Here is a 10397-nt window from a genome sequence, read left to right on the forward strand (position 1 = left end):
AAAGGTTGGGGCGAAACCGATTATTTTCATATTTTGATACTGTTTTCCCTTACAAAAGATTCCTTTACACATCCATAATGTCTTATTTAATGGCACAAGTTCAATAACTTCCTGTCATTGTGCTGAATTGTGACAATATATGCAGTTATGTAGAAAAAGGTGAAGTAGCTCCTGATTCAAACTCAACTAATCCGGATTTCAAACTAATTTTTTTAAATATGGAAAATTAAAGTGAAAAAATAAATAAAATAAAAAAAAAACACTTTCAATAAAACAATTAGTGTGTGTGATCTGAAGGCAAACTTCCTGGTTAATGTACCACATTTTAAAACCAATTTTTGATTTTTTTACACGTGCTTTTAACTAGAAATAGGATGGTGATGTTGCCTTATCATATATCACTCATTATATACACTTCCTGGTGTATAGGTTAAGATTTGTGTGTATCTAAACAGGATATCAGCTTTCAAACTGGGACAGACCGACGTATTCAGTCACATGTTGCTACGTTAAGTGCACACAGTAACAATACTCTCACCGACACATGTGGCCCTACACATATGGCTGTTTTTATAGCCGACTTCAGATATTTGATGTCTTTCAAAGATCAGTTGACTGTACGAAAATATAAAATAAAGGCTGTTTATGTAGACCTATTACAGTACAAAGGTATACTAAGAAATAATCAAAGTCAGACAAAGAAAAATCGATGAAGGACAAGATCGAATTACGCAACCTTTGTTTTGTTTTGCATATTGAGCTTATTCGGAAAAATATTCTGTTTAATGTTACATAGTGCGTGACTGTTACACAATAGCGTTTAGAGAATCATTAGTACTAACTGCTAAATCACAACTTATCAGTAACGACTCTGAATCTAAAATGGATGAATGATGTACTCGATATTACAAAGCTCTTTATCATTACTATTATTTTTGTTGATTTCTGTAAGCTTAAACTGTACCATAGGATCACTTTTATAAAATAGTTGGCAGGCAGATTATGAATACATTCTAGTTTGCTATACGGTGATAAATATACCTGATCAGTAATCCTTGCCTATACATATGCAAAGGTAAAAAGTGGGTTTATGATCGGGTGCTTTATTGTCGGGTGGCAAAGAGGATAACGCCCTCGACAAAAGAAACAAAAATGCAGGGGAAACAACAATCAATCACCAGCTTCTTAAAGCTAGTCACCACTTTGAACAGGCATGTACACGTATCTTACATTAGTGAATGACGCTGTTTAACTTCTCAAAAACAAGTTATGTAAGAAATTAGTATCACCTTGATTGATCCCTGACAGCGTCGATTTGCCCTGTGCCTTTCAAACATGAAAATGACACAAGTCTATTATATTTGTGTTAATATTGATAAACACCAGTCATTTTGCATATTCACTGAACGGTCTTAACATTTCCAATTGTTCTCATTTCTCAGGATTTCACTGCATCTCTGTTATATTATCATTGCACGTCTTTTATAATATGACTGTACAAACAGGGGACAGTAGGCGTGATGAAAATTTAACATGTATCGATAAAACATATCTACAGAAGCAATACCAACATACAACATAATGTGCTATAATTTAGATGATGATGCATGTATGTCAAATGAATTTGAAACACATTTACTTCACCAATATGCACAGACACTAGTCTGACACAAGTACATTATCATGCCCTGCCTTCAGTCTTCCTTTTTATATACGTCATTGACAATGTCTCTCAGCAAAATATCCCAATAATATATTCGAACAATTACTTCATGGACGCTGGTTTCACTACTCTAAATATTATAATTTACTACGAATATATTTCATTGTTTTGTGCATCTTGGTGGAGACTTTTCTAGAGCTACATATATACCAGTGGGACTCAAGATTTTGTGATCACTATACATACTTAAGTTACCAATATGATAATATATTCAAAGTCACTATCTGTGCTTAAATTACAAGTACCCGGTATTTAAATAAAGCTCCATTATTTATAACGAGACATTTGAGTAAATATACCCTTTTAGTTCGCGGAATGTGTGTGGGCTGTGCAGGAAGTAAAACACAGTAATGTAAACACAGTAAAGGCGTACAACTGAGTTTATTAAATGTATTACACAGAGGCTATCCTCAGCAAATAGGCCCTTATGTGCACGAATGATAATAGCTCGATTCAGTTATAAGTAGCATACAAACCTGTGAACGTGTAACGGATTAAAGTACTTTTAAAAAAGCTTAGAAATATCGGTCTGTATACAGTTGGCGAGTAACGACAGTTTTAAGACAACCCCAGTAAAGTCAAGCAATATTTATATCAGATATATGTTAACCTTAATTGCCAAACACAATTTGCTCATTGTGTATTCGTTCTTGACAAAAACAGACGACAAACTTCACATGATTTCCCTTTTTCAGTAATATTGTCATGTTATGGCCGTTGCTCCCTTCTATCATATTATATGGGCATATCGAGTTGCATCACCCTGGGAATGTAGTTTTTTACTAACCGTTTGGTAAAGAAGTACAGAGTTGTTTTTAACTTCCTGGTCAGTATAGGTGTGGTAGAAATGCACTACATCATACCTCCGGCTTATTAAAGGTACACATTGTGTAGGATGGAGGTGTGTACTGTGTGGCTGGTGATTCTCTACCTCATATCATCGGTTCACATTGTCAACACATCAGGTATGATTGAATACATATTTTATGCTGATCGTGAATTATCTTGAACGTTTAGCTTGTATTATTTTTAATACCAAATGATTTTAATAGATTACAAAGGCAGTTATGAACATAGATGAGGTTCAGATGAATAGTATTTGATATGTGCATGTTTAAAATCACGTTTTGACTGACTTAATATATGCATCGCTATAGCGACCCCTTTGAGTATGCAAGTGTTCCTATTTTATATACATTCGCTGTCGATTGAGCATGTGTGAACGCTGTCACTGAATAAACTGGTGACTATCACAGTGGTTCACATTAAGGTACGCATTGTAAGATTGTCGCAATACCGCTTAGCTTCCTCATCACTTCTTATATATCTTCGTATTTAGATAGCGGGGCAATCTTATTTAGTAAGATGTAAAATATTCCTGTTGGCGTTAACGTTATCGTTGTAACGGAGCCGCCTAGTCACTTCATTCAATATTGTCTCCGTCTAGTTCTAGACTAGACCGTTTGCTGGTAGCGCAAAACAACGATCTTAAACAAGACTCGCAAAAGCCAGCTGGTAACGCTCGACTTGAACCGTAGTACTGGTAGCGTACTTTGTAGAACTAACATGAAGTATTAAGTAAACTCAAGTTTTGTGTACCACATAGACTGATTTTATTAAATGACACATATATAGTATGTTATTCTGAATATCCTTCACACAAATCTTTACATAGTAGTCATACAACAAACACACTAACCTTATCTCAGGTCTTGACACTGAAGTCTCCGGTACTGTAATTCCGGTAAGGAATCCACGTATGAGTAGAATATAATATATATATAAAGCTTTCCTAATGAAAGTGACAAAGTTATGAGACTGAATAAGTTATGTTAATTTAGGTTTCAAAGGCCGAAAGAAGTATAAGTGATGTCCGAATAATGAAGTCTAAGTGTATACGTAAAAGTCAATAAATCTCTATGTCTAAAAGTCTGTAAGTCTCACGAAAATACAAACGCTCGCTCTTTTATACTCACTCTCAAGCACAACAACAAATCAAAACATCGTATGTCGGTCCTAGAATAAACAACCAATCGAATAACTGTAAATAAACATCGCGTTTATTTACCGAACTCGAACATTCATAAACTCCCGCTATTCGGTGATCGCAACTCTAAGACCGGAAATACGTAACAACTGTCACTCTCCGTACATGCGCACTCTCACAACAATGGCAGCCTCCATCACACTACAGAACACGCACCAAGACTCGTCGATAAGACGGTAACTACAGTTATAATACATTCAATTATCAAGGTTTATATGAAAGGTTCAATTAATACATCAACAATACAACTATATATATCATCCAAGCGACACAGCGCCCTTACTTTGTTCTAAAATAACACTTTACCATTACCACTCAACATTCCTCGTGGTATAACCTAAACACTCGTAAATCTGACATATCATATTTAACTCAAAGTCTCTCTCTCTCTGCCATTGTCGACGACTCACACTATCAATAATAAATGTAATCATACAAAATATACAAGAATGATCTGTTGTTATTTCATTGAATAAGCAAGGTGCCATAGTGGTACATAAATATGTATAACATGAAACATGAGGGTCAACTTCGTTACATCGTGGTAGTGTTAAGAAATAGCTGTTTCTTGGTTGATGCAGTAAAAATATCAAAAGATGGGTGAAGATATAAACCTGAAATGACACAAAATATAACATTCATTCATTGAAAAACGAAACATTAATTCATCGTTTGCTTTTATATTATAATTAATTACAATATCTTTTCAATTCTGAAAATGGAAATGGTAATCGTTCTGAACACTCGGCCATTAATATTATCGTTAACGCTTCATTTTGTTATGCAACTAGCGGTGATTTAAAAAAAAAGATTTAACATGTCCCTATGCGATTAAAGCCTTGCACAATGCAGTCCATGTGTAAACTGTCAAACCTTTGAAATGTTCCCTATTAAAACGTTATCAGGCTTAATATTTACATAATGCAGACTACATTAAAACTACATTGAAGACACGACGATTGCATGTGTACCTTAATTAAATGTAATGACATGAGATACGCTATCCTTACTGTTGAATATATTCTTTGAACCGTAGTATTAAAGCTTGACATCAACGTACCAATTACACTTCGTCTTACGACTGTCCGAGGTACCATACTTACATGTTATTGTCAATATGTAATGCATTATATACAAATGTATGCATTGCGTATATAGCTCAATACCAAGGTTCTTTATAACAATCAGTGATTATAGACTATAGTAGCAAGGGCTTACACCTGTTGATATGTACGACTATTACACTGAATCAAATGTTCAAAGGTGTAGTCACAAGTTATCAAAAATATAAGAATTACATTTTTTATGTCGTTATTGTTTTAGTTTGTTCACGCCAGGCCGTAAAAATGACATTTAAAGTAGAAAGGGTGGAAAAGTTAATTGTAATGTAAACCTACTGCAAACATTAGTCTGGTTAAGTAGAGCAAAACTCAATGTAACCTCCTGGTATATACATGTACTTGGGTACGAGGGAAAGACTAGGTTATACCACCACGTTTATATCTGTAATTAGGTACGGGGGGAAACTAGATTATACCACCATCTTTGTATATAATATACCTTGTACTTAGAACAGATTACGTGTTTCATATCAATTTCATTCCACTCTCATGCTGTCATGTTTACGATGCATATACTCAATTGAATAGTATGTTAATATTACCGAACGTGCATTGGCACTACATCATAGAGTGTAGGAAAAAAGACCATGCATATCTTATTTGCATTTTTTAACCTCGCCTGATGAGTTCAATTATGGCGGGCTGGACAGTTAGCACATCGATAATTCAATGGCGAGGTAAACGTGCAGACGATTTGGGAGCTGGTTGAATAGACCGTTTCGTTTAGAGAGCAGTTGGCATGTGTCTAACTATTTACCTGTTGTAAAGTAAAGATTTCTAAAGAAAGTGGTCATAGATCTGTGAAAATCCAGGGCCGATGCGTAACTTCCGAAGCGTAACTTAGCACAAAGGTTTTATTTCATTCAAAAGTTTTACTTGTATATGTCTAGATATATCTTATATATTGCGTTTCCATATTGTCGTTTACAATGCATGGGGCTAATTAAGATGTACACCAGAGTCATGAGATTATTTCTGACAGGTGACAATATAGGGTGAAACATTTACTTTACCCTTACTCAACTCTGCTGTGTTGTACTCGCACTAGCTACAAATACACCCATTCAAAGTATGCAGTCACCTGTTTACGTTTAAAGGACGCGCCTATACACAATGCACTTCGATAGGGTCCACGATGGTTAATGTCGCTTAAATTAAAATGTTATTGTAGTAGACACATACAAGTCCTTATACAACATTAACACAAGATCCACGATGATTTAGCATGAGTCACGTGATAACCGATGATTCATATAAATCCCCGTTGAGGCCGGAGAAGATAGTAAACACATTTTATGAGCATTCGCCTGTTAATATGTCAATCAAGTTGTTTATTTTATTGTAATACACTTCGAACAATAAAAGTCGGGGAACTTAAGAATTAAACCGCTTTCAGGTGAGGTTCATGGGCAATAGGAATGTCCATTGAATTACAGGAAAATGACACGAACTGTATTAGTAGTTCGTGTTTTATCTGCTATAATTCGAATACACAATCTCTTCAGTTTTATTTTGTAACAGTATGTTCATTTCTCCAAGATGCACATAGATATTCTTCATGTGCGTTCCTATGTCTAAATTTGTCAAATATAGTTTGTTGATTCAACAATCCTAAAAAGGAGGTTCCAAAACGAACGATGGCTAGTTATCATGTTTATTTAGCTGGAGGTAGTTCAAATTGTATAAAGATGAGCTTTACCGACTGTATAAACACGAAAATCAGTCATAACGAGTTAGGGGACCCACAACGTTCGGATATTATATCGGAGAAACAATTGCTATGAAATTTTACGTCATAAAGGAAAATGACGTCGCAAAGAATTGTTTCTTGACGTTATAATTAGAGAAAATTGAAATATGAAATAACGTCAGGATGTTACCCTCTAGTGTGTGACTTTACACCGCAGAGACATGTCTGCTTAATTTTGAAAAAAATATCTGATGTTGTCGCTACCGAAAGCCTGTTGCAGTCTACGTATTCGTTGATACTCAAGAAATATTTTGAATGTTGATGTCGCAAATGAACAAAGAGTAGCCATGCTATTGCTTTTCGGTTTAATTGTGAGTGCTAAACATTTGTTTTGTTTTAATTGTGCGGCACTGATAGCGATATTTGTTTAACCTTAAATGGAAATGGACGTGTGGGACAGTGAACTAGTGACATCTTGCAATTTGCACTTACGGTGTCGTTGGACACATTTTTATACATGTAATTTAATTTCCGCCTAAATGTTATAAAGTATTGTTATTCTAATAGAAATCATATATTTGGATATGCCTTTAGGCATGAATACTTCTCACACAAAGGGAAAAAAAGAAATCACAACGAGACTTTAACGTGACTTCCGGGTTTTTGTCCACTCGATAACGTTTGTAGTACTTCTTTTTTGGTTCATAATCTGAAAATCCGAAAGATATTTATTTGGTTAACATATTGAAATTGAAGCTCAAATTTCATTTTTTTAGACTGTTTTCCTGGTTGGTACAGAACGTCAGTGGGATGGTCGGGTGGCGCAGTAAATAGCGCACTAACCTTTCAACAAGGTGGTAGGGGTTCGACTCCCCGACCGGACGTGAAAAGGTATTGGGTCACCTGCCTGACCACGTGGGTTCTCTCTGGTCACATCGGTTTCCTCCCACATTATGAACCCTGCGCGCTAACATCCGGGCGAAAAAAAGTGATTAATATAAATTGAAATAACTTGTTTTATAATTGTTGTAAAATAAATAAAGTTTATATATTTATATATAGAACGTCACTCACACGCCGTCGTCATACATGTCACACATATTTTTTCCTGCAGAATGGAGCTTTTTGCCTTCTGCCTATTAATTTTATACTTCATGTCCGCAGTGAAGATATCTAAAACCTCAGGTAGGATTGCACGTATTCCTTTTGTTCTGTAAGTGTTTGTCGGACATCCAACACTTGCGTCGTTAATTTAAAACCTGAAAAGCCCTTATCAGGATACTCCTTACTGCGTGCAAATTTTGTCAATACGCATGCATTCCATTGCATCTAAAACGACCATAATTTCTTCAGAAAAAACAGTTGAATTAAGTGCATTATTAGCACACACTCAAACATTAAATAAATGGCATATTGTCATAATGTTGATATTCGAACAATGATACTTCAAATCAAATTCTTAATAAACATCGATATCCTGGACCATATATCATATATTTGAGAGCAAACCAGACCGGCTTTAGTTTAGAGGAAATACAGTTATGTGAAAAAATAAATATGTCTAAGTTCCTATTAATGTTAATCATATATAGAAATCGTGTGTTTATAGCGACTTGTTTACTTGCTGTGGGCATATTACGTAGATAAGGAAACCCTAACCTGAAACAAAGTTGCTCTATATATATGATGACAATGTTGAAAACGATCCCTTTCTTCGTACAACAGGCCATGTAACAGATGCAATTACGTCCTTGTTAGAAAATTACACTTCCCTCGACTTTAATGAGACTTTTATATGCTTTAACCACAGATGTGCTACCGACACCTGATATTGATATCGTGACGACTTTGACGCAGCATGTTATTTTTATTAGATTTTGTTTAAGTAGCATGACATGTATCATATGTGGTGCCCGTCATATGTACGTATCGTCCATTACATAATGATACAATAAGCATGCCGTTGGTCGTTAAGGACATCAAACTTAGTATTTAGTAGATGACGTCATGATAATGAAAGTCACATAATTTCTGCGAAGATTGAAACCCTTCCGTTCAGCAACTTTGATATCATTCTGCTAAACAAAGAAGATTAAGGCACTTCTCGTGAAAAAATATGCATTAAATCTCCTCTGGTCAACAAGGTAAATTCCTATTTTTTTTGGTACAAATATGTAGATTGACACTCCTTCGGTAAGCAACTTATAATTCAGTTTATTTGGTAAATAAAATGACCGAAGCCCCTTAAGTAAACAACGTAGATTAAAGTCTCTCTCGTAAACAACGTAGAATGAAGACGTTTTGATAAACAACAAGATTGAAGCCCTATCCGGTAAACGACGTAGATTGAGGCTTCTTTGGTAAACGATGTAGACAGAAGCTTCTGTCGGTAAACCCCTTCGATAAACAATACAGATTGAAATATCCTCTCCCCGGTAAATAATGCAGATCGAAAAACCTCCCGTAAGCGGCGTAAAGAAGATTTTCTGGTTAGCAACGTGTAGATAAAAGCTCCTTTATGGAACCGCTTTTATACGACTCACAACACACATTGAGGTCAAACTGATATACAACATGGATGAAGCCCTTCCGATTAACAACGTTGATAAAAGTTCCTTCGGTAACCAACGTTGATTGAAGTCCCTCCGGTAAACAGCGTAAATGGAAGCCCCTGTTGTAACAACGAAAATTGAAGCCCCTAAAGTAAAAAACGCTACTGAGAAACAACATGATCCATGCCCTTCAGATAAACAACACAGATTGAAGCCTCTCCGATAAACAACAAAGAACGAAGCTCCTCCGATAAACATAGTGGATTGAAGCAACTTCAATAAACAATGCAGATTGAAGCCCCTCTCGTTAAATAAACACATTAAATCCTCGCTCGAAAACACCTTAATATGAATACTTAACAGAAAACAACGTGGACTAGAGTTATTCCAATAAGAAACCCTTCGGCACAAAACCTAACTTGAAACCTTCCGTTAAACCAAGTAGGATGAACCCCCTACATTCTAATATGCTAATTGTAAAACTAAGATTCGTATCAATAGCTGAAGAAGTGTCTGTGATATCTTTTGTAAAGAAAAATATTCCTTTTTTTTAACTTATGTTAATACAAGAAAGGAAAACATATCTTAATTGAAACGCAATTCCTGAGTAATTAAATGTTACCTAACAGAGTCTTTGCTAAACTTGTTCTAACTCTGCTAACGTTTTGCCCGGTGTTCTCACCTTAAAAAGTGCTAAGGCAGCCCCGATATTTAACTGGATTTATCAATATAGTTTGTAGTAATGATACTTCTTCAATGACCGGATACTTTCGGGGTATAATTTGTATTGTCCTTATACTGTTCCTGAAGTATTATGTGTGACATCATCCTATGATCATACGTTCCATTTTAGCATTTTCAGGGCTGCCTTTGGTGTTAATGCGTAAGTTCATTTTGACATAAATTCAATTAACAAAATGCGCATCTGAATGATGACATGCGATGTTGCATTTGAGTCTGGCAAAGATACAAACATATTTACAGAATGTTCAAGTCCGTAAATCGCAAGGTCATAAAATACATAAACGTGAGTATAGAAGTTTATATAAAACATTTTACTAGTATGTCATGTTCACATGTCAACATATTTTGTCATATTGACGGCTAAATGCTTGATAAATGAGTAGGATAAGAAAGCATAACAGTGTATATTTGCTCGTTCAAATTATTCAATTAATCATGGCTAGCCAATCGAAAAATCAGTGTACATTTGTGTTCATATATTACAGGGGTGTCAGCGTTTCAGTTGACAAACGGAATGGAA

Source organism: Mizuhopecten yessoensis, unplaced genomic scaffold (genome assembly GCF_002113885.1).
Source record: "Mizuhopecten yessoensis strain PY_sf001 unplaced genomic scaffold, ASM211388v2 scaffold8389, whole genome shotgun sequence".
NCBI classification, from domain to species: Eukaryota; Metazoa; Mollusca; class Bivalvia; order Pectinida; family Pectinidae; genus Mizuhopecten; species Mizuhopecten yessoensis.